Source organism: Marmota flaviventris, chromosome 2 (genome assembly GCF_047511675.1).
Source record: "Marmota flaviventris isolate mMarFla1 chromosome 2, mMarFla1.hap1, whole genome shotgun sequence".
Classification (NCBI taxonomy): Eukaryota; Metazoa; Chordata; class Mammalia; order Rodentia; family Sciuridae; genus Marmota; species Marmota flaviventris.
In genome coordinates, this window is record NC_092499.1 from 104,307,729 (window position 1) to 104,332,072 (window position 24,344).

The window sequence follows — 24,344 nt, forward strand, 5'->3', positions numbered from 1 at the left end:
GTGGGGAGGTGGTGCCTTGCTGGAGTTTCTGCACTATGACAGGTTGGGGCAGGGGGAATGGGTAGGGAAACAGTGCCAGGAAAAACTGTTGGCTATCTTTTGCTGTAGGAGGCAGGTAGTGTAAGAGCCATGGGCCCTACAGGTTTTAGAACTTGAAGCCATGGGAGCTGCAAGGAGCCGGGGCAGCTGGGCAGCCAGAGGTGTGGGACAGCACCATGCAAACTCAGACATGGGAGCTCACACTTAGCTTCCCCTTCAGCCTGGGAGGTGGAGTGCGGTATGCATCCCAGCAGTAGGGGTCAAGGCAATGGGAAGCAATCTTTTTGGAGCCTTAGCAAAGTACTCTGGCCCCTGAGCTCCAGGCTGTCAATTCTTGGGAGCATGTAGCACACTTCTTAGGAGGTTGTGGGGAGAGGTAGACAGCATCCATCTCATGAACACCCTAATACTGGCCTTTCCCCTCTCCCTACTGAACTCACCCTGCTTCTGGGGTCACCTTCTAAATACATCACCTGCTTCTAAGTCCTGTCTCAGGCTCCACTCTCAGGGCAACCTGAATTAAGGCAAACTTTTTCTCAGAAGTTCAACCAAAAGACCTCTTCCTGGGGACACTTTCCAACCCCATGTTTTTCCCCAACCACATCTTTTCCACCCCAACCAAATAAAGCAGTTATTATTTTCTCCAGATTCCCTGCCTCATTTATCAGATCACACCTTCCAATACTGCCTCGACTCTCTCTCTATTATCCAAATTTATCACATTTTCAAAGCATGGGAATGTTTTACAAGACAGCCTTCCTTCTGTGGCTCTCCTGGTGTTCTGCATCATTTCTTGTAGGTCATTTACACTGCAGCATTTATCTGAATATTTTTTGTGTCACATGTTTCATGTTCACACAATTTGGAGGACAAAAGAGAGATTTTTCTCAGTTCTTCCTGAAAATTTCTCTTCTGGCAAATTGCTGCCATCGACAGATAATATATTTCAGGTTCCATAACAATAGTCAAGGAAGCAAGACTTACATTGAATAAAAAATAAAGGAAAAGAAAAGATACTTCTCAAGATTTCAAAAGCTTTGCCGGGAGATGTTGCTTTAAGTTGAGATTGAAGGAACCTGAGCATTCATGGGGACAAGAGCAGCATCAAAAGCAACTTCTCTGATAAATTGATCTCCACCCTGCTACTCTCCTTGCTTCCAACCATGCCTCTTATTTTTGTTATCAGCAAAATATCTGATTGGAAGCAAAGGGGAGCTATTGCTGATTAAATTCTTTTTTCACAGTTAATAAATGTTTGTTCTGTGTGTACTTTCTACAGACCCTCATACTCGTCTATGTGAGAGGGAGATGAGTGACATTGGGTACTGTCCTTTCCACTAGAAATCATTTACCTTTTGGTCCTATAGACTCCCCTGATTTCTTCTGACAGCTCTCATGTCCTGTTCCTTTTCTCCCTTAATTGATGCCCTTCACATCCTAAGTGTGGGTACTTTACTCTCCTTTCTTGGCAGTTTGTGTGAACAAGCCCTCACTCTCTTGACCCTCTACCTGGATGTTGCTCACATATATCCTTCTATGCCTGCTGGTAGTACCTTTCTAGTGAGTACCCTGGAACCCTTGCCTCATTCTCCATGGAACCCTTAGCAGCTCTCTTAAAAACAACAACAACAACAAAACAACCCACTTTCCCCCCAATGTCCCTATTTCTGCTTCTCCAAACCACCTGGCTATATTGCACATATCCGGTCACCAAGTTCCAGGAGCTCTGCTTGGAAATTTCCTTCTCCCTGTCCTTTCTTGCTGTAATCGTCCTTCCTTGTTTTGTTCATTCCTAAACTGCAGGTTTCTTCCATCCCAGGCTTCCAGGTCCACTTAGGTGTCCTCTGTTAGATACAGGTGACATTGCAACCATTTTGAGGTGTTCAAGGTTTGGTTAACTTGGTCCCTCACTTTGGTATTTGATGCCTTTTCTATCATTTGACCCCATCTCTTTTTCTAGTATGCTTCATTCCATCTTCTAGTATGAAGCCAGACCATCTCTGCTCAGACAAAGGGACTGGCTGTCTGCACACTGTTCACATATTATCCTGACTAACCTGTGTCTAGACCCATTGTTTCTAGAAGAACTCAGTCAATCCCACCTCCTCTGAAAAGACTCCAGGGACCATGGCTGTCTCCTTTGGATTCTTAAGCCGTATATAGTGTAGCAACTCCAGCATACACACACACAATATACATATATATATTCAGCTCACACACATAAAATATATGTATGTATTCAATTTCAGTATGTGTATATGTGTGTGTGTGTGTGTGTGTGTATATATATATATATATATATATATATATATATATATATTCAGTTCACACACACTGTTGTTTATCAAGGAATCACTACTATATTTCAGAGTCCTTTTATGTTGCTATTTTGAATTACTGAATTTTCAAGCATAAATTTCATTTAATATGTCAGCAGACATTTACTTTTTTTAATGCAAACATACAAACTTCATTTAACAAAAGTAACAGGTAACTTCAAATGGACACTTATATTAAGAGAAAAACTGACTAGGAGAAATTTTATCTTAAACACCTTACAATAACCTCTTTGCAGCTGTATTTAACAGAGCCCTGTTGTTGTGAGGAATACAGCTCATGCACAGGTCTGTATGAATGATTTGTACATTTTTCAAGTATTCACTGAATACTACTTTATATACACATTTACATTAAATTGGCAGAAGATTTAATTGATGACCCCAGATAAACTTCCTTTTAGTTGCTCTTTGGGAAGAGATCGTCTAAAGAGAAGAATATGCGGTTCTGACTCATGAATCATGTAATGAACCCAGCCTAGACTCTGGACACCAAGTCTCCTCTGCTCCTCTTCAGACATTAGATGAATTTTGGGTACTTGTTTGGAAAGTTCTCTAGGTAACACGACATGCCTGTATTCATAGACTCCTGGAAGTACTTGTCCGAGTAGCAGATCTACTTATGGGCCATACTGCCCGCGCGCAGCAAGGCGGAAACCGAAGGGTGCAGCATCTGGGGAAGCAGAACGCACGTCCGTTTCAAGCCAGGGCAACGACGCGACTAAAACCGACCGCAAACATTCACTTCTTAAGTACAGGTTGTGTGGTATTTCCACAGGTAATTTTCACAGCCAGGTGGAGGGAGTATTCTGCTCCTCATTTTACAAATGAGGAAACTGGGACTCAGAAACGATAACGTTGTTTACTAGGCTTTCATCGGGCATTTCCCCCTGAAATGGGCCTAAACTAGAAACTGAAGGCCGGCTTTTAATCCAGCCCTACTACATCAACTGGATGATCTTGGCCAAGTCACTGTCCTGCCTCCGTGTGGACAGGCGTTTAGAGTCAGTGACCACCACAATCTCATATCACTCTGCCCTGTGACTAGACGTAGTAGGTGCCCAGTAAACACGTGCAGATTTGATGTGTCAGAAGAGCTGTACCTGACGTTTCTGATTAGTTGGGGAGAAAAGGGCTGAGCCGAAGGGTAAGGGGACACTGGGCTGAGTAGCCTGGGGGCCAAGAAATAGGGAAGGCTTCCTGGAGAAGGGGAATTTGGAGAGGCCAGGCTGGGAGGAGGGAAATAGCCAGTGATGGCGGAGGGGAGTGGGAGGACATTCCGATCTGGGGAAGGGCAAGGACAAAGTGGTGCGGAAGAGGATAGTGAGGCTTGAAGCGGGCTGGAAGGAGGTGCTGGCGGCGCGCCCCGGGCCCAGAGCAGACAGGGTGGGGAGGTGCGCAGGGGCCCGCCCGGGAGAGGGCGTCTCACTGGCACCCCAGGCCAGCCGCACGTCCGGCGGCAGCTCAGGCGGGCCTGGGCGCCTAGCCGGCCCCTGCCCCTCCTCCGGGAGGGCGGGCGGGCGGCTGCGGGGCGGGGCGCGGTCTCGCTCGGCCTCCTGGCGGCGCCGCGGCCCTTGCACTCCGGCCGGGCTCTGGGGCTGCAACGGGAGCGGGACTCGGGAGGCGGCGGCGGTAAGTGATCTCGGAGCTGGGGCGGGTGGGTGTGCGCCGGGAGTTCGGCCCAGGGGCCCAAGTGCAGCTGGGACCCCGAGTGGCTCTGGCTCCACCAGGTGCGCTGCGCTGCGCTCAGCCCGTGAGTCTGCGCTCAGAGCGGGGGTCTTGGGCTGGGAGGTGCGCTCCAGGAACCTTCGCCGCACCCTGCCCCGGAGACGTGCGGAACAGTTGGTGGCGATTCCTAGTGAACCCTCCTCGGGGCTCGGAGTGACAGCTGGGAGCCATCCACAGGGAGCACGTCAGTCCCTGTGATACCTTGTCGTGCTTAATTGCTCAGCGGGCTGGTCCAGACCATCCTTTGAAAAGAAAGGGCATGTGGCCGCCTCTGTTTCCCTGGCCTTCCGCACCGCTGCCCTGTCCAGGCAGGTCATCCTGAAATCCCCCGTCTCACTTAGAGCATATCTCCTAGCCTTCCAAGGACTTTTCCAAGTTGCATCACTGTTTGGCTTCTGGACAGGTGCTTGGCTGTCATGTTGAGTTAGTTACAAAGGATTTTTAAAAACGTTGTCTACTTACTACGTGTGTATCCCTTTGCCCCAAGTGCCCTGTAACGCCCCTTACCTGCTCAAAACACGTTGGAAGTTCTTTTGGAGGCTCTCAAACCGGGTTGCACATCTCCAGAGTTTTAAAGAGTTCTGATACTTTCGAACCACACTCAGATATCCTGATTCAGTTGTTTTGGGGTGTAGCCGGGACATTGGCATTCGAAAAAGCCCTCAAGGTAATTCTGACCTGCAGCCCAGACTTGAGAGCTTCTGTTTTGGGAGGTGCTCCCACAAACCAACTTTTGAACCATTAAAGATCAGTCCTGATATAGAATTCATCTCAGGAACTCGAGGCTTCCTAATCAACAATTCTACTGAAGAGCCAGGTGGTGCCTTTTTAAAAAAAGTTTCCTTTGTTTCTACCTCTCTGTTTACAGTAAATACTGAATACTGCCAGGACACTTTCTGCCTAGGAGGTAAGAGTGAGGCATTAAAGGCACTTACAAAGTCCTTGCAAAGATCAAGGTTATAATACAGGGTTTTCCTATTTGGGAAAAACAAGTGAGGAATCTGTCAGTTTTTGTATACCCCCAAACACACATGTAGAGATAATAGTTTTTGTTGTTGTTGTTGTTCTGCATAAATGTGAAGAATTTTTCTTCAAGATGCAAAGCTAATGAGATCCTTAAGGTTTTGTGGTTGATATTTGTGTCAATGTGTGTGCATTTGTGAGTTATTCTTATTCTGGATGTGTGATCAAGTCCTACAGTTGTAACAATGTGTACATTTCTCAATAGAATAATATCTGAGTTAGGAAATTAGTGCCTTAAGTAGCATGGCACATCTAAGGTGACTCCTTGGACACCTGTCAACTGACCTTAAAAATGATAGGAAAGTAGGACTAAGGAAAAATTGAACATATGTTTGTACTGATTGAAACATATGTTTGATCATACATATGTTATTTAGAAAGTGTGTTCCAGTGTCCTTCTTATTAGCATGATAATCTCTGGGGATCTTGGTTAATTTATTGGTGTATTCCAAGTTTGGTGTTTGTATTAGATTGTAACCCGGATGTTGCTGCCTGGCCACAAAACAGAGGATTTGATTTTTTTTTTTTTCCTTTGGTGTTGGCCCTGTATATTGTATTTCTCTTAGCAGTGGTATGACATCCTTTCCAGAATGCCCTCCAGAGGCGGAGGAGTGTTTGTGTTAATTTCTAGCTCTAACATGAGTTAAAAAAAAATTCTTAATTTTTTTTTAATTAAAAAAGTGTACAGTTGTGCCCAATTGGTCTTTCTTTTTCCCTTACCTTCTACTACCATGCCCTTTCCTGTTGCTGTATTCAGTTGCTAAAAGTGTGACCACTGTGGGAGTCATTGTAATAGTCTTGGTCCTGGCTGGGGAGTGGGGGTTATATGGAGTGCATGGTCTTATAGGGTGGCCCTTGACCTGAATCCTCATCCTTGGGGGAGTAAGACCATATGGAAAGCATTTTCCTACTGTTGATTTTCTTTTCTTTCTCTCACGGGTAGATCAGGCAAACAAAATGAACCATGTTATTGAATGATTTGTTAACTTGTGAATCTTGTCTCAGTATGGGTGTGTGGGTGTGTGTGTGTGTGTGAGTGTTTGGGAAATCCTCTTAAACTCTTGATGATACCACAAAGTTGCACCTGAATAGCAGTAGTTACACTGTGAATATACTTTCTCTCCTTTCAAAAGAAAAATGTGTATTGAAATGTGAACAGAATTATTGACACATTTCTCACTTTGGAGTAGCAATTTTAATATTGTGAAGTGGTTAGAAGGGAGTAAAGGAAGGTAAATATGAAAAAAAGGGATTCTTTGTTCAGGGAAAGAGTAGATAGCATGTAGAAGAACTTTGATTTTTGTTGAGAATAGACAGCCCTTTTTATTGGTTTTCTTTAAGTTAATTTGCTTCTACTGATGGGGTGAGAGGTGGTTAATGAAATTTAATGTCCTCCTTAGCTCTTTTCCCCTGAAACCCATTAATCTAAAAAGATGCCTTGGACCTTTTAAAAGGCCTACCTATTTGTGCCTTTCTTTTTCTCCTCTGGTGCTGGTGCTAAAGGGCAGAGAAATGGCTGAGAGGTTGGCATCAGAGGAGAAACAAAGTTCAAGGGGAATTGAAAATTGGGTAATTTTCCCTGAATGACCAAGAGCTTACTTTATTCTGGCACATGACACTGCTGTTATCATGAAACAAGTTATGACATTAAAACTCTGAACATGGAAAAGAAAAAAAAATGTATGTGTGTGTGGCGGGGGTGGGGTTGGGGGGTGGGGGGGGAAGGTAGCCTGGGCGGCCTTTACCAGGGGAAGCTGGTGGGAGTTTTCTTACAACACCATTTACCTTCTTTCTCAACACTCCCTCCTCCATCCCCCACACCAGTATTCCTTGGGCTTCATCTTAAATTCACAGGAGGGATTGTTGTTGTTTCATTTCTTTATTCACTCATTGAGCAAATACTTAAGAAGCCCCCACTACTGGCAGAGCTCTCTGTCTTACCTGCTGAGAGTTCTTGGTCAATGGATGACAGTCCCTACCATAGTGAGCTGAGATAGGGGGGCATGTGAACTCTGGGTTGCAGTTAAGATGGGCACAGAGACCTGCCAGGTACCATGGGGTACCTGGCTAGCCTCACCTGGGTAGATTCCTCTTGAGTTCATTGGCACAGAAGGCAAAAGACACACTTTTCTGGGGTTTAAATTAGAATTTATTTCACTGGGTCCCAAAACCAAGTTTAAAATGACTGATTTGGGGTATTTTTCTGCCTGGAGGAGAGGGAAGAACAGGTCCCCTTCAGGCAGAGGAGAGAGAGGAGTGAAGAAAGAGAAGGCCAGATTCTGGCAGGTACTTTTGTTAGAGGAGTCTCATGAATAGGGGTCCTTCTGGGGTTGGGAAGCTTCTGGATCATGTGGCTGGATCCATTTTTGACACACTGGTAACTGGTAAGGTAAACTTAGTAGTGGTTCTCTCCACATACAGCTGGTAGGAAGGCACAAACCATCTTCCTTTTTAGAGCAAGTATTTGGTTTGTGTCTGACTCTAGCCAGCGGGTGGACTTTTATTCTTCATTATACCATTGCCACTTTAACTTGGTTTCCCCGGATAGGCTGAAAACTGGGCTTCAGGCAGTTTTTCCCTTGGGAAGATTGTTTACAAATAGCCAACCATAGGGCGAATCATCCCATGGATATAAGAATAGTTATTATTTGTTTATAAACTATCTTCCAAGTGCCAGGTCTCCTGTTCAGCATTTCTCTCCCTTTGCTCTGAACCCTCACATCTCTGAGATATAGGAGGCAGTGGCCTCCTTTCACAGATGAGGAAACTGAGGCCCAAAGAGTTGCTGGATTCTGTAGCAGCTCACAATGTTTGGACTGGCAGAGTTGAGGTTTGAGAGTGCTTAGATCTGCCTGAATACAAAGCTAAGTTCCTTGCACAGTTGCTCCTCTTAAGCAGATTGGATGAAGAAATTGTTTTCAGTGGCTGGTTTTTTAAAGTCGCAGTCTCCTTAGGGCTGGATTGATTTATTCTTTCTATTAGAAGAGGTAAACATTAGGCTAAATACTAATGTAACATTGTGATCCCAAGGGTAATTTTATGGAATCCTACTTTTCTAGGTGTTTTAAAGGACAGCAGAGTAGGCTGTTAGGAATGGGCCCCAAATCCTAGGATAGAGATTCCTTATCTCCTCATTCCTTGAAATTCTGTAGCCCTCCAAGTTCTGTCGATAATTGGTTGTTGGGTAAGAGATTCAGAACAAAATTCACCTTTGGGCTTTTCTGGAGTACAAGGAAGTCGTGAATGTCTACTTCCTGTTCCTGTGGTACTTGTCACAAAAACAAAACTTGGCTGCATGATAATTACCTGGAGCTCTTAAAATTGCAGGGAGTAAGGTCTTAGAGGCCAAATGGTACTATCATTAGTGAAGATGAGTTTAAAACAGGGTTCTCGAATGGGTGGTCTTTACTCTGGTGAGCTCTTGCACCGGCTTTCAACCCCAGCAGGACTGACTCCAGGGAGCATGGCCAGGGACTCAGTGGAGGATCACAGTGGAGTGAGAGTGCCCAGGATCAGAGCAAGGGCATGTGTTATGAACATGGTCTATTTCTGCCAGCCTGACTGGAAGCTTCTTTGTGTACAGGGTGGTGTTTATTCCCTGCTGCCCAATCATAGGGATTTCTGCTTGCCTTAGGTAATGTATTCCATGGTTCAGGGCATTGCTTTGATTATTAGTAATCGTTCCCCTTTTTTCCTTGCCAGAGGATCTAGGCAGAATGACCACGATATTCTACTTCTGGCCTCAACAATTCCCTTGGTTTTGACCTCCGACTCCCTTGGTTTTCTATCATTGTATTTTGTTGCATTTGAAACAGACCCTCTGTTTTCCATTGCAAACATCAAGTCCAGCACAGGAAGAGGATCTGCTGTTACCATGAATACTCCCAGGAGTCCTGAGACTGAGCATGACTGCAGTTTGTCCCATTTTCTTGGTGAGGAAGTTGGCTGGATGAGGCTGGGTGTCAAGTAATAAGTGGAAATTTGGGAATTCCAATTTAAGAGTATTAGACTGGGCTCTTTTGACTTGATTACAAAGAAAAAAGAAATGGGTCAGTTTTCAAAGTCATGAAGAAGTTCTAGTATCATGTATTGATAGCTTTTTAAAAATGAGTTTCATTCTGTACCATTTTTGCCTATGGTGTTTTTTATCCTCCTTATTAAAAGCAGTGACTCATTTGGAATCACACAGCAACAGCTGAAAAGTGGACTACCCTCTCTCCTTGCCCTAGTCCAGTATCAAAAACCTGGAAAGTTTGCTCAGAGTAGTGATAAACGTGAAAGCTTTCTCAGAGTTGCAGAGGAACAGATAAAGAATTGAGGGAGAGATAAGAGAGGAGGATAGTTTGCAATGTGCCATTTACCCAACTTGAGATGTCTTTTGCTTGTGTTTTGGATTTGGGGTTTAAGAACTTTTGTCTAAAATGTGGCCTGATTTGGCCCAACTGTCCCTCCTGTCCTGGGTCACCTATAAACTCTGGCGAGAGGAAAGGTGGGGAGAGGAGTGGTGAGAGCAAGAGATTAGACCCAGACAGTAGCTGATTCTCTAGGACTGGCCTGTTCAAGATATGATCACCTTTCCCTGCAGGCCTGAGTTCAGCTTCCTGCATGTGAGGCAGTGGGGTAGAGTAGGGAGGGGGAGCCCAGTCCTCCCCAGAGATCAGTAATTCTCCCCACAGTACCAAATTCTCCTAGAGCTTTCACCCCCAGCTCTATCCTGAGTGTTTACTATGGCTACTCTGTGAAACAGGTATTATGATACGTGTGTTTTACAGGTGAGGGAAACAAGGCCAGGGGAAATTGAGCAACTTGTTAAAGTTGTGCCACTTTCTAGTGATGGGGTGTAGCGTTGAAACTGGTTTCCAGCTCTGAGCTGTGCTCTTAACAGCTACTGCCTCTCTAGGCTGCAGGGGCTCCTCTCCATTCCCTCAACTCATCTTTCACTCCTGTCTTCAGCCGTTATTGACGGCTTGCATATGCTTTTATCTCAGCAAATAGAACATTGTCAATGTCCTTTGTATACATGTCTGAACTCCCACAGACCTGCAAACCTAAAAAAGGCAGGGATTTCTTTACTGATCTTGTATGCCTGGTGTCTAGGAGAAAATAAGTGTTCCATACGTCTTTGTGGAAGGAGGGGTGGAAGATAGCCTTTGAAAATTGAAATCCCTGTATTTCATCTGTGTCTTTCTAGCACCTACAGTTTATTTATTTATTTATTTTTAAACAGAAGACACAAACAAACACTAAGAAGGGTAAGAGTATAGAGAGAGTGTTTCACAAAAATGATGAGAGAATTCTTGATAACAGTGTCTATTTTTAATATTTATTTTTTAGTTGTAGTTGGACACAATACCTTTATTTTATTAATTTATTTTTATGTGATGCTGAGGATCAAACCCAGGGTCTCGCATGTGCAAGGTGAGCGCTCTACCGCTGAGCCACAACCCCAGCCCATGTGTCTATATTTTTTTTACAAACATATTTTAAGGCATCAGCCAATGGTTTTTGCTTGTATTTGCTTAAAGCATTTATTGTTCCAAGGCATTCCTACAACCAGCTAGTAGATTATTTTGTGAATAGAAGAGGCTTCAAGAATTACAGGCATCGTTGGGGGCTGCTCCTGCTATCAGAGACTGAAGGACATATTTTCTTTGGTGTTAAAGACCAAATACTGATAGGGCTCCAGCCCACCATCCATTTTTCTAGGGCAAAGCACATGTTAATGTTTTCATATGCAAGCCAGCAGCAAGACTTCCATCTTTCCTGCAGACCCTTGGTATCTATGGGGGAGTGGTTCCTGTGGGTACCAAAATCCATGAACATTCAATCCAGTATTGGGCTGCGGTTGTGGCTCAGTGGTAGAGTGCTTGCCTAGCATGTGTGAGGCACTGGATTCAATCTTCAGCACCACATAAAAAATGAATAAACAAAATTAAAAGATATATATGTATATATTTGCACAATATTCGTACATGTTTTAGTTAGCTTTTTTTGCTGCTGTGACCAAAAAACCTGATAAGAACAATTAGAGGAAGAAAAGTTTATTTTGGAACTCACAGTTTCAGCCGTCTCAGTCCATAGATGGCTGACTCTATTCCTTGAAACTCAAGGTGAGGCAGAACATCATGGCAGAAGTGTGAGGCAGAGGGAAACAGTGGGGAACATGGCACCAGGAAGCTGAGAGAGAGCTCTGCTCAATAAGGACAAAATATATATCCCAAAGGCATACCCCGGGGGCTGGGGATATAGCTCAGTTGGTAGAGTGTTTGCCTCACATGCACAAGGCCCTGGCTTCAATCCCCAGTACCAAAAAAAAAAAAAAAGGCATGTCTATATCCTCCAGCCATACCCTACCTGCTTATGGTTACCACAAAGTTAATCCTTATCAGGGAATTAATTCACTGAATTGGGTTTAGGCTCCCATAACCAGATCATTTCACTTCTAAACTTTCTTGCATTCTTTCATACATGAGCTTTTGGAGGGGTACCTTGTATTTAAACCATGACAGCACGTAACTACATATATTCTCCTGTGTACTTTAAATCATTTCCACACTACTTATAATACCTAAGGCAATGTAAATGCTGTGTACAAATTGTTATACTGTATCCTTTAGGGAATGGCAAGAAGAAAGTCTCTACAGGTTCAGTACAGATTTGTTTAAAAACTTTTTCAATCCATAGTTGGTGGAGTCTGAGAATGTGATCCCACAGATGTTCAGGGCTGAGTGTAGTCTCATTCTTTTTTGCACTGTGGGGAGAGCTTTAGGTCTCACCTGCTTGAATTGGAAGCCCTATTTGCCCATCACTAGGAATGTGGTTCTGGCAGATTGCTCTTTTATTTCAAATTTGTTTTCTCATCTGTCAAATTGGGATATAGTACCTATCTCATGGAGTTGTTAGGGCCACATCTATTTAACACAGTATGTTAGTTTTCAGATAGAGGCCCCCCTGGGGGACATTTGACAATATCTGGAAGTACTCTTGGTAGTCTTGATTGGGAGTGTTGGTGGCTTCTGGCTGTAGTGGGTAGAGTCACGGATGCTTCTACATATTCTACAGTTCTTAGGACAGTCCCCCACCATGCAGGAGTGGTCTTCAAAGGTCAAAAGTGCCAAGGTAGAAAAGCCCTACCTAGCAAGGTGGAACCTCAAACAGTGTTAGTACTTTTTAACATCTCTGATCAAAGGGAGTTATTGGTTAGTGACTCAGATCCCTGCTTTCGTAAGTGTGGTGGAAAGAATGGAATTTCACCTTTTATTGGTACTTTTGGGTTGCCCTGCAGATGCCCCTGAAATGGGAATAGCTACTTTACTCCCCATTAAGCCCTCCTTAACTTCATTTGTAATTGCTGGTACTATTTACATATAAATAACCATGCTAAAAGCAGTGAAACCCCAGCCCTTGCGGAAGACACCAGGTGGAATGGGGCCTGAGGCTGGCTACAAACTTTGAAAGCTTTTCTCCTTTGTAAAAGAGCAGGTCATCTTGTCACCCTCTTATCTCATCTTGTTCTAGGACTGAATAAAACAGCTCTACACACATGAAGGTGCTAGTAAGATTCTGAAGGCTTGCCTTTGTGTGTGTGTGTGTGTGTGTGTGTGTGTGTGTGTGTGCTGTACTGCTAAGTTCCCTGGCAACTCAAGGAATACCTCTTCAAGGTGTTTTCAGAGTTCATAGGTGATCACTCAGTTAAGACCACTACAAAATGATTAGGCCTCAGCGGTCAAAGAATATTTGTGTCTCAGGCAAGGGAAGCAGCCCCCATGGCAGCATGTGTGAGGCTGGAGGCAGCAATTGGCCAAGGTGGAGAGCTGAGGTCATCTAGCACCGTGAGTCTCAGACTCACCTGTGGCTTTCCCCATATTTATCATGTGACCTGGAGCAAGCTACTTGACCTCTTCTGCCTCATTTTCTGCATTAATGACAACGGTAACTCGACCTGAAGATTGGTGTGAGGACTAAGCAACTTGTTCTGGGGAGGTTTGAACGGGGACTAAACACAGAGAAGCCCAAAGAAGTTTGACTCTTAGCTCAATAGAGTTGTTAGTAAAATAATATTTATTATATTTTTTTGGCCGGTACAGTATGTATTGTTACTCAGGTGAGGAAGGGGTTGCTCCTGGTTTTGGAGTTCCTTGTTTTCTTGTTTGTTTGGGTTTTGGTGGTAAAATACACACAACATGAAATTTCCATTTTGACTAATTTAAAGAGTATAGTTCAGCAGCAGGAAGTACATTCACCTTGTCGGGCAACCATCACCGCTAATTCCAAAACTTTTTCATTTCCCTAAATGTAAACCCCGTACCCATTAAGCAGTCACTTCACATTCTTTCCTCCCCTCGGCCCCTGGCAACCACTAATCTACTTTCTGGCTCTATGGAACTGCTTATTCTGGAAATTTCCTATAAGTTTATATCATATGGTATTTGGCCTTTCCTGTCTGGCATCTTTCATTTAGTATGTTCTCAAAGTTCATTTATATATTGTAACATCATTACCATCTGCATTTCATTACTTCTTGCCTGGTATCTTTTTGTAAAAGACCCCAAATTGTTTTATCTGGCTGTTGGGAGACCAAAGATGTGTCCTCTTTTCAAGCTTTTAAATGTCTTTCTTGAATTATTTTGGTCCTTTTTGGTCAGCCCTATTTTCCCCATTCAGTGCTTCTGATGCCCCTTGAAATGGATATTGGAATGAAGCTCTTGTGCCAGGTTCCTGGTGCTGCTGGGCGGGGGGCGGGGGGGGGGTAGGCTTCTTGGGCATATTATTTTTGCTGCAGAATTAGCCACAGGAACACACCGGGCCCCTGAGGTGTGCTTCATTTCCCCATGACAGGGTGGCAGGTTTTAAAAACAAGTGTCTGGAAAACACCCACCAGGCCCCTTTTATTCCTGGGTTTAAAAGCTTTCCACAATGAGAAGTGGCCCTCAATTAAGTCGTTTAATAAAAACCTCCCTCCGTTTTAAAGCATTCTTGGGAAGTGTTTACATTTAACACCACTGCAAGGGCTTCTAAATGAGGAGCTGTGGAGTGAGTGATCCTTAACCTGTGACTTTAATAATATCCCTCGCTTTAGATTTCAGGTGGAGGCCTGGCCAGATGTGTGGCTTGTCATTGACCCAGACTGGGGACAGGGGATGGGGGGTGGGGGAGGGGCATTCTTGCCTCGGTCCTCCCCCTTCAGCACCCACTGGTAGAGGATCCTGGAGGCTCAAAGCAGCATAGAGATGTAAAAACTAGCTCACTGGAGAGCAACTGGACTGAAAGGAGTGGAAGCATCCCCCTCTTCCTTTCCCCTCCCCCCTTGAGCCATATTAACAGGATGGAGAATTTAGGAGGCTGCACAGGTTTGAGATTCTGGAGTCTGTGGGCTCTACCTCCCTGGAGGCCTTCTGAGAGCTGGAGGAGACTGTCCTTTGCTCTAATGCTGGGGAGGGGAGTAGGCCCAGAGGAAGCAGAACGTTGGCTGCTTTAACTTCATGGAAAACTTGAGGATTTATCATAGAGGAGTGGCCAGGAAGAAGCTGTGTCCTGAAATAGAGTAAGTTCTAGCATGGTCTTTTCTTGGTGCTGCTTTTATGGAGACCCTCCTTGTGCTGGGGATGGGGGTGGGGACAAGAGGGTGAGGGAACTGAGTCAACAGGCATGACCTGGGGTTTGGCAGGCTGCAGGTCCTTCCTATTAAGAGCTGGACTCAGGCCAGGTGTGGTGGTGCACACCTATAATTCCAGCAACTTGGTAAACTGAGGCAGGAGTTTCTCAAGTTCTAGATCAGCGTGGGCAACTTAGTGAGACCCTGTTTCAGAATAAAAAATAAGAGAGTTTTGAGGTTTAGCTCGGAGGTAGAGTGCCCCTGGGTTCAATCCCCCCTACCGCCGGGGGATGTGGGGGATGAAGAGGTGGACTGGCCCTGCACTGCCTGGGTCTAAGTCCTGGCCCTGGGGTTCCATTGTGTGGGTTCATGTGTGAGTACTTGAAACGCATAGGAAGGGGAGCTGTGGGTGTGTGAGTTCCCAGTTAGAGCTGTGAAGTACTTCTTGTCCTTAGAAGCTTTTGTACCTAGCCTGCTCTCCATGGGAGAGGGTGTCTCCACTGGATCCTAAAGAAAACATGACTCTCAGGGAAATTATGCTTGATATATCTACAAGGGAGAAAAATCTATGTGGGAAGAAGGGCACGCCAGTGGATATAGACTTTATTTAGATTTTTTAAAGGCCTTTGAAAGACTTCATGATCAAGGTTATTAAATGTGTGAGTCTCTGAGTGGGGTAAACTGAAGAGGCAATAGGGCTGAAATTGCTCTTCTGTGCTGTCCTCATGGGAACAATGTGGGAAAAATTTCATACTTGCAGATGAAATAAAATTCTTCTAAAGGTAAAGTGTAAAGACATTGGAGTTAAACTATAAAGATATAAGGAGTTTTTTTTTTTTTCCCTTTGTGGTGCTGGAGATCAAACCTAGGGCTCTACCTTTGAGCTCTACCCCCAGCCTTAGGGAGTTTTGGGGTGTGTGTGTGTGTGTGTGTGTGTGTGTCTGTGTGTTTGTTTATGTTTTAAATTTAAATTTCGGACACTACTTGGGGATGTCAGCTTTACTTTTAAGTAATTCACTGGTGACCCATGACTAATCCTGGGTGGCCAGTGTTTGGGACTACTCTGATGGGGGAGGGGAATTTATGGAGAGGAAACCAAGGTTCAGATACCAGCATTATTGGAAACTTGGTTGTGAGATGATGGGAGTGCTGTTTGACTGTGTGATTGGTGTGATGGGAGTTTGTGGAATGGAAAAGTTCAGCAATGAACTAAGGTCATTTTTTTAACCTTCCTTGGTACCTGGCACAGTGTCTAACACCTAGTAGAGTCAAATATGCATTTGAAGGATGAATGAATGTTTAGATCAAGATCCAAAGCAACTTTATGAAGAATAAAACCCAACCAAGCCATGCAAGTCAGCAAGAAAGTAGATTCTGGTGGAAATTTATCTTGCAAATAAAATATGGTTGTCATCTCCTACTTTTTCCTTGAGCTCCCAGAATCTAATTCATTGCTGAGGAATCAATCTGAGTATGAAACTTTCTATTCACTATCCGTCTCATACTGACACCTACTGTGCCAAGTTCTGGAAAATAAAGCTGAAAAGGGGTTTTTCAACGAAGGGTAGAGCAAAGGCAGGGAACTCTGCTATCTGCTGGTGATTTATAGCCATGTATGGCATGCTTCCAGCGCATGGCTTCCATAAAGAGGTTTCTAGATGTCTTATTGTCTGTTAAGTATATAGGCCACACAGGTATTTTTTTTAACCAAAATTAAGTTCTTTGATACCCTGGAGTAATACTTAAGAAAATTGCTATCTTAATAATCTCACTTTGATAACAGGAAGCAAACCACAGAGAACAGTCATAGGGATTTTTAACCACACTGTCCAGCGTTAGTAGGAGAGTGTGAATGTGCCCATTGGTGAGATGAAAGCATTGTATACAGTGGCATTTTCAAGTATAATTCTTTTCCACACAGAAGCAAAGGCACATGAGTATTGAAAGCCTTTTTAGTGGCAAGGGTGGAGGACAGAGAATGGGAGGGCTGCTGTTATGCTGTGTTCTTCTTCGCAATTCCCTTCCTTGAGGGTCCCCTCTTTCTGAGTGTGACTCCTGTAAATCAAAAGGAAGAATGTCGTAACTGACATTTCCATTGAGTTGCTTTTAGCTTTTATGCCCTTGGGTTTTACAGTTTAGTCCTTCTATAATGGCCACCGGATACCCACTCTACTCAGACAATGATGATGTCGTTGAGCTATGGTAAGATCATTTCCTTTGGAACAAAATGAAAAGCTTTCAGCATTTACAATGGAAGGAAAATGTAAAAATTTAGTAGACCTCCTCTGCTACAGGTTGAAAGAGCCCATGTTTACACTCCCATGTACTTCGCTCATCAGATGTACTGTGGAGAGGTTCCAGCATGTTTTTGAAATACAAAAATGCAAATATCCCTCTTCAGTGTATTTTAAAAAGATGAGTCCTTAGAAATATCTGGAAGAACTGGGTGGGAATATAGCTCAGTTGGTAGAGTGCTTGCCTTGCATGTACACAGACCTGGGTTCTAATCCCCAGCACCACCAAAAAAAAAAAAAAAAAAAAAAAAAAAAAAAATATATATATATATATATATATATATATATATATATATATATATATATGGAAGAAGAATAATATTTTGCCTCTTTGGGGGGGATTATTTGGGAATCCAAAGAACCTGAGATCATTGGTACATTGTGTTCTAGAACTGGCCTGATTTAAATTTCTGGTGTTGAGGAGGTGTGTGTAGGCATGTGTAAACCCATGAAAACCAGATATTCATGCTCACTTGACACAATCTTAACACATTCCCTTCTCTGGTTTTTAAACTGCCTATACTATGCAAATGTATGATTAGATTGTACAATTTTTAGAGGAATTCTGCTCTACATTAGAAAATATAGTAAAAATGAATCATGCTAATACCTTTCTATCACTCAGCAGTGCTTGGCACTGATCTGAGTACTTAGCAAGTATTCCCCATTTTGTTCTCCTAATAACTCCATTACTCTCCCCATTTTACTGAGGAAACCGAGGTCAGAGAGCTTAAGTAACTTGTCCAGTGGTACAACCAGTCCCTGGTGGGGCTGCTTCAGGCTGTCTGCGTTTCCTGAGGTGATGCAAAAGCTCATGAGAAACAAGTCATTTCTAAATCTACAGGTAGATCTTGTAAATTGGAGACTATTATCTCCATGTTTTTAGGGTTTAACTAAAATGATCTGATATAATCTGAATTCTTGCTTTATGACCAACATTTTAAATTATTTTACCCAGCAAGCATGTGTTTTTAAAAATTATTCTAGTTGTAAGTCTGCTATAATACATTCAAGGGTAGTAAATTTAGCTAGTCAACATGAAACACTTTTAACAGAGAATTTGCTGTCTCCTCTCTTTCCTTAGGGAAGAAAGATGAGCTCTTTCAGTTCCCAAATGACTCCTCAATTTCAAATGAATTATTCCACCAGAGTAAAATATTCTTTCTACTCCTGCAAAAAAAGCAGCTCCTGCTTTCAGAAGCTAAAGTCGTTTTTCTCTTCAGTGGGCTGTGATTAATCCTGATGTGTGACTCCTGCCAGTTTCCTTTCTTTGAAACCTCAACAGCAGCTCCCTAGTGATTCACCCTTCTTCTGGAGATGAGTGGTTTGGGTTCTACATAGACTGCTGAGTGCCAGGTCACAGCCTTTGCTTCTGGCCTTGAGTAATAGATAAGAACAGGAACCAGAGAGATGGGATCCCAACGCGATTAAGAGCTTAGAGTTTAGAGCAGTGCCTGGCACCACTAAGACATCTGTAGATGTTGGCCGTTGCTGCTCTTGTTCTTGTGTATTGGGCTCCACCAGGCGCCGGGTACTGTTCCGTACTTTACATGCATTGTCTCATTTAATTCTTATCACATTTCCATGAAGCAGGTAATGTTTCTGGGGTTTTCTTTTTTTCGTTTTTTTTTTTTTTTGGTATTGGGAATTGAATCCAGTGGTGTTTTACCACTGAGTTACATCCTCAGCCCTTTTTATTTTTTATTTCAAGACAGGGTCTCATCTCACTAATTTGCTGAGACTGGCCTCAAACTTCTGCCTCAGCCTTCTGAGTTGCTGGGATTGCAGGCATGCACCACTGAGCCTGGCTATCTGTTTTTTTTTAATTAAAATTTTCTTTTTATTGTTTATGTAGTGTTGAGGATCAAACCCAGTGCATCATATGTGCTAGGCATGCATTCTACCCACTGAGCTACAATCCCAACCCTATGTTTCTGTTTTTAATCCACATTTTTAGGTATAGAAATTGAAGCTTAGAGGGCTGGGTTTGTGGCTTATTGGTAGAGCACTTGCCTAGCACATGTGATGCACTGGGTTTGATTCACAGCACTGCATATAAATAAATAAAAGTCCAATAGAAGAAAAAATTAAAGCTTAGAGAGTTTAAAAAATTTGTCCAAGGCCATACAGCTAGTGAGTGATTAGAGTTATGGCACAAATTCATATTTTGTTTTGTTTTTTAAGTAGAAAAGTATAGGAGTCACGACAGAATTTTCTGCAAGTTTTCTCAGGCTTCCCCCCAGTCATTATTCCTCAACAAAGTTAATCACCATTCTATTCCTTTAACCACATATAAGAATTTTTTTTTCTTTTTTTTTTTTTGGTGCTGGGGATTGAACCCAGGGCCTTGTGCATGCCAGGCAAGTACTGTACCAACTAAGCTATATCCCCAGCCCCATAAATAAGTTTTGACAGTACTTGAACTTCAAAAAAACAAAAAATGGAATAATCAAAAATGAATATAGTATGTACTGTTTTATGTTTGGCTTTTTTTTTTTTTTTTTGGTGGTGGTGGTACTAGGGATTGAACCCAGGGCCTTGTGCATGTAAGGCAAGCATTCTACCGACTGATCTACATCCCTGACCCCTATTGTGTCTGGCTTTTTAAAACAATATTATGCTTGTGAAATTCATCCATAGATTTGCATGTAGTGCTAATTTACTCTTTCTTATTGCTAAATCCATTGCTACATTTTTCATTGTATATTTCATGTATGACTATACCTCAATAACTGATTTATCCGTTCTGCTCATGGACTTTTGGGTTGTTTGTAGTTCTTGGCTGTTATTAATAGTGTCCCGTTTTTGTACTGGCTGGGTATATACATGAAGCCCTTTAGGTATGTCTCTAGCATCAGGATTGCTGGGTCCTAACAGGTGTGGAGCCATGGGAAACATTTTACACTCCCACCTAGCCGTGTGTGAGTTCTAGTGCTCAGGGTCAACTCTTGGTTTGGTTTGTCATCTTTATTTCAGCCATTTTGGTGAGAGTGTGGTAAAATTGCATTGTGTCGATTTTGACTCTATAGCCTATGTGCTTAACCCTGAGGAGATCCATTTTAACATTTATATTATGCTTTATGGGGAACACTGTGCTGTATGCTTGGTGTATAAGAATGAACACAACCTGACTTATGCCCTCAAGGATAAGTCTACTGTCTAGTTGGAGGGAAAGGGCCTGGGAATCACATAATTTGGGTTTAATGTAGAACACATAGGGAACATTTTTGAAAGACTAAGAGGGCTATCTCCATTAGTCTGTGAGTTCAGAGCAGAGTTCCACAAAGTGTTTTAGGAAAATGTCAAGTTTCCAGGACATGGACTCAAACCCTGGCCACACTGATCATTACTCCACCTGCTTATATTCTTGTGACTCCTAGGAAAACAAGGAAGGAGCTATCTGGTATTTACATTTCTGCCATTAAAGTGAATTGTTTGAGTACATCTTCCCTGGATTAGAAAGAAAATGAAAGAACACATTTGCTGGCTATGACCTACTTATTAAATATTTCTTAAAAGTTTAAGTATTATTGACATGCTCTATATTAAGAAGTTATTTTTGCTATGACTTAAAATGTGTATGCTTTAGGAGCATTATTTTGAGAGAATATCTTATGATAATATTTCTAAATAGTGAAGTATAAAAATATTAGAGCTGGGAGAGGCTTTCAAGATCAACTGTTGAGGAAACTGAGGCAGAAGCACGTTGAAAGGCTGGGTCAGGGTCAAGTGGCTAATGCCTGGTGGAGCTGAGTGTAGGCCCCTGGACTGTTCACCAACTCACATCTTTTAAAAACAAAATGATCGTGCCTTAGAATGAGCAATGCCTGTAGCAAGGAGAAGAGAGGGAGGTTTGGGGAGAGGATTTGGTGACTGGTTTATGTTGATGTTCACAATGAGATCAAGGATCAACGCTATGGATCATGTCTCCTTGGAGGTCTGTGATAGGAAGCCTTTTAGGGAAGGCCACTCTGGGAAGGTGACATTTAACCTGAGGCTGAGGGAGAGGAAAGGCACATGGAAGAACTGAGGGAAGTGAGGTAGGTGAGTCCGTCCCTGGCATTTGTAAACCCCTGATGGCTTTGAAGGAGGGCCACTGTTGCTGTAAATCAGTCTCCTGACCCAGAGGAGACTCACAGGCCTTTGTGAGGCTCCCTCCATCTAGCAGGGTGGCTACAAATGTGCGGCGTCTGATTATAACTCCTCCAGTACCTTTTCTTAACATGTTACAAGATAAGGTCCTAAGAAGTTGCATTCATTTTTTTTTAATGTAAATTTTATAGATGAATGTTTTGTAATTTTTTTTAAAGAGCGAGAGCGAGAGAGAGAGAGAGAGAGAGAGAGAGAGAGAGAGAGAATTTTAATATTTATTTATTTTTTAGTTTTCGGCGAACACAACATCTTTGTTTGTATGTGGTGCTGAGGATCGAACCCGGGCCGCACGCATGCCAGGCAAGCGCTACCGCTTGAGCCACATCCCCAGCCCCGTTTTGTAATGTTTTATAAGTTGAAAATAATAAAAGCACTTTACAGAAGTCAGAAAATGCAGAAGGAAACTCAATGATAATTTTATTCTGTGTCTAGATGATTTTGTGTATCCCTGAGCCACTTCACAGGTTGAATCTTTTTTTCTTTGTACTTAATCTTCACAACATCTTTATTGACAATTTGAATTTTTATTTTTTTTTTTTCATTTTTAACTGTTCAAAACGAAAAAAGCAGATGCTTTTTGTAAAATATTTGGAAAACATGGAAAAATACAGGATGAAAATTAAAAACTGTTTCCAGTTTGACCATCAAGATAAACAGCTGTTAGTATTTGGGTGTATTTCCCCACCTCCACATTTATTTATATAGATGTATGTTTTTCCTTCTTTTGTTTTTCAAATACAAATAGAGTTGTTTTCCCACAAGTAAGATACTGTTTGAGTGGTGTTTTGGATGTCCATATAATGAAATAGGAAGCAATGAATGGAAAGCCCAGGGATAAAGGCTTGGTGACATTGTAGGTTTGGCCTCCCGTAGCCATTTTCCCATGCTATTTCGAGGAAGAGGGAACTGGGAGAGGAAGTCTGGCTTACTGCATGCCTACCCTGCACCTGGCACTGCAGGGCTGTGAATCCTGGGCACCCAGGCTCCAGGGGAGGTGAGAGTACCATGGAAAGGTGTGGTTCATGCATCAGCCACAGAACCTATAGTGCGTTGCAGACCTAATTGTTGAGCATGTTGGAAAGTCTGGCTCAAGTCCTAGTGGAAATCAAGTTTACTCAAACCAGTGGGTTGTTTGCCTGGTTGCGAAGGTACACATATATCTATTGTTTTAATCTATCTGCACATTAACACTCAGGGAACATTTTGAATGGAGAATACTCTATTACTTGGTGTATGGCCTTCTATTTTAAACAATTGCCCTCTGTTTCCTTCGAATGTATTAAACCCAAGCTTTTGTAGTTCAACATTGAATTTAATCTCAAAATCCGATTACAGTTTATATTTGAATACATTGCATTATTGGCTGAACTTCTAGTTGGTTACTTTTTTGCAAAGTGGAGCCTTGTTCTTTGAAGTCACGTTCATCTTCTGGAGACTTGGGACTTATTTTTGCTGCCAGTAAAGGTTCTGTCGGGGAGAAAATAGAAAAAGAAATAATACTACAGACCTGACTTTATTCTGCATCTTCATGATCATTGGTAGAGGTCTTCTGGTTTTGTCTTAAGAGCGGAGAGTATGGAATCTTCCCACTGAGGACTTCTGACTGACTGAGGGCAAACTTTTCTCAAGTGAGTGAAAATTCCCTGGATGTGCGTGGAATTTCTATGGAGAATTATGACTATTTAATCCAATGGCTTTTAAAAAATATAAACCAGAATTCATATAACTTTATTCAGTAAATACAATCTAAAGGAAAAGAATAGTTTAAACATGTTGGGCAATTCGGCCTTTCATAATAGTTTTTTTTTTTTTTAATTTCTGAAGCTTTTTTCTTTGAGGGAAGATGAAACATTGAACTTTTTCATTGAAAAAATTAATAGAGATACATTTCCTTGAATTACTAAAACCTGGACACTGAATGACATTTACCAGTTTAATTCTTACTAATTGTATTTATCTCTTAGAAATACCCTCGGTGGCCTAGGTATGCAGGTCTCTTTGTGCCTTCACTAAGCAGATGTGACAGTTGCTGTACTTCTAATCCTCATGACTGCTTTTTGTGGTTCTTCTGTCCTCTTCTGTACCTGACATCTTTGTTTGCTTCTACTGAGCTCACACTTCTGTTTTATTGCATCTTTAGTTGGAGCTCTGAGTCTAGAGGGTCTGCATCCTTGGATTCAATCAACCTTGGCTTGAACATGGTTGAAAATAACTGAATCTGTACTGAATGTGTAGAGACTTTTTTTTTCTTGTTATTGTTCTCTAAACAGCATCGTATAAACAACTATATATTGTTTACATTGTATTAGGTATTATAAGTAATCTGGAGATGACTTAAAGTATACAGGAGGATGTGCATAGGTTATATGCAAACACTGCATCATTTTATATATGGGACTTGAACATCTGGTTTACAAAAGGGTGTCCTGGAACCAGTTTGTTGTGGATACTGAGCGAATACTGTACTTGGCCTTGGGCTAGGGATTATAATTTCCACCTCTGTGTTTCACCTCTGGGGAACTGGAACTCTCCATATTTCCACCCATCAACCATGGCTCTTTTTTTGGAGGGGTACTGGGATTGAATTCAACCACTGAGCCACATCCCCAGCCCTGTTTTGTATTTTATTTAGAGACAGGATCGCACTGAGTTGCTTAACACCTTGCTTTTGCTTTGGCTGGCTTTGAACTCATGATCCGCCTGCCTCAGCCTCCCTAGCTGCTGGGATTGCAGGTGTATACCGCCGCGCCTCACTGATTTTTTCTTTTTTTAATGCAAAATTTTAGGTGTCCATCAGAATTTCTGAATAAATCTCAGAGATTTGTATTTACAAAAAGTTCCCCAGTGATTCTGATGGAGCTGCAGTTATAAAATGCCTAAGAAATTTCCTTATCAGCTTTAATATTTCATGAAATATGTTCAATTCAAAGGTGAATGGTTTTGGAGAATTGGTTTTATTACTTGTTCAAAATATGTTCAACTTAATAAAGTTTTTAGTTTCCCTGGAGAATAATGTCTCAAACTTGAGCCTTTATCCCTTAATGCTTATTCTTTTTTCTTGAATTTAGCAGAGCTGTAAATTGATTTGTTCTCAAATTCTCTTATTATGCATTCTGTGTCAAAGACTACAGATTTTATATCCAGCATCTATTTTCCCATCTTTTCTCAGCAACCCAA

At 42.4% G+C, this 24,344-nt stretch overlaps 1 protein-coding gene and 1 pseudogene across 2 annotated transcripts in view; one reads left to right on the forward strand and one right to left on the reverse strand.

The window, feature by feature from the left end:
* Positions 1–2,746: 2,746 nt before the first annotated feature.
* LOC114082365 (cyclin-dependent kinases regulatory subunit 2 pseudogene) lies at positions 2,747–3,006 on the reverse strand (annotated as a pseudogene).
* A 920-nt stretch (positions 3,007–3,926) lies between these two features.
* The window catches only part of Cgnl1 (cingulin like 1), a 155,869-nt gene continuing 135,451 nt past the window's right edge, over positions 3,927–24,344 (forward strand). For both annotated transcript variants that reach the window (XM_027925993.2, XM_071608310.1), the window contains exon 1: positions 3,927–4,007. The gene's annotated coding sequence lies outside the window, so the exon portion shown is untranslated. The remainder of the gene's footprint in view (positions 4,008–24,344) is intronic.